The sequence below is a fragment of the Mastomys coucha genome, unplaced genomic scaffold (genome assembly GCF_008632895.1).
Source record: "Mastomys coucha isolate ucsf_1 unplaced genomic scaffold, UCSF_Mcou_1 pScaffold9, whole genome shotgun sequence".
In the NCBI taxonomy this organism is placed as follows: Eukaryota; Metazoa; Chordata; class Mammalia; order Rodentia; family Muridae; genus Mastomys; species Mastomys coucha.
In genome coordinates, this window is record NW_022196915.1 from 24,338,610 (window position 1) to 24,340,143 (window position 1,534).

The window sequence follows — 1,534 nt, forward strand, 5'->3', positions numbered from 1 at the left end:
AGGGGTTTGGTTTTGTTGTTTTTGTTTGTTTCTTTGTTTTTTGGAGGGGAAACTGGGAATGGAGAAAAAGAAAATATCTAAAATAAAAAAAAAACAAATTTAGAAGGTAGCAGGTGCAAGGGAACTAAAACAAGTTGAACAGTTCTTTTATTAGAAGGTACAGTTTTAAGGCCATGGGAGGAAGCAGCCATAATTTTTATTTCTCCTGCATAATCACTATCTATTACACCTGGATAGATCTGTAATCCTTTTGTAATAATGCTGCTTCTGCCTAAAAGTAACCCCCAGGTCCCTGGAGGCAAGGGCCCCAAATCTCCTGTAGGCAGCATCTGAACCCCCATTTCTGGGGTCAGTACTGCATGGGTGGTGAAACTGAGGTCCAATCCTGCACTTCCATTTTTCTGATGAGTTCAGAAATGATTTTCTTGGCTAGGATGCAGCTTTGTGGCCCCAAAGCTGCTTGTTGTGAGTGCCTTGGAGTCTGAGGCTGACCCCTCCTCCTGAAGGAACAAACAAAATCCTGTGAATACCATTCTAGGGGCTAGTCAGGATGATAAAGACAAAAAAGGAATGTTACACAAGACTCTGCTGAGCTCACTCTGAGCTTTGCATTAACTCAATTGTAAATGTTCCTTATCTGAGCCTATTTCTTGAGGCCTGGTCCAAGGATTACCCTCCCTCCACTGAGGACAGATTCCAGGGGAGTGTTTCTGCTGCCTGTCTATGCCTCTATTTTTTAGACAGTCTTTCCTAAAATGACCTATGCCCCCACACTTAAAAGATTCCTTATCACCTTGGTGCTGTGAAAGCATTGCTTGTACTGTAGTACCCTGTATTACTCTGGCAATCATCTTCACTTGCTTGATTTTTTTCTTAATTACAAATATGGGTGAGTTAAAACTCCCGAGCCTGTGATAGAATTGCAAACTGCAGTCAATGGAACACTGACAGTTTAACTTTAATTTTGAAGTTTTCCTTGTAACATCAGAGCACAACCATAACTTTAGAAAGCAAAACTCAACAGCCAAACGATCTAGTCTCTCCAACATCAACACCAGTACATCACCCCCATGCTACAATGTTTTTGGCCGTCAGTTCCTTCACACAAATGCACAACAACGGTGAAGCCTCCAATACCTCAAAGAGACATCACCCTAAATTCTAGTCTGATTTCTAGTCTAAGAATTATATAAAATATTATCCCAATTTAGAAATATCTTTAGAGACATGTTTTCCTGAATTGGCTCATGCTAAGTGTTGTTGTTTAGAATGACTCTAACCCTGAGTTACCAGTTTTGAGCTAACTTTCTGTTACCAATGTTACAAATTTCTAATCACACCCAATAACTTAGAAGCTGATACCAAGATAACCAAGATACACGGAACATATTTATATTTTTAAAACCAGTCAGAAACAAAAATGAAGTGGCTACGCACATCTTATATATTTAGACCAAACGAAGTTTTCTTTCTTTTTCTAGCTGTAATTTCAAGAGGAAAAAGCACTTTATCACTTTCTGACTGCCCTTTTTTT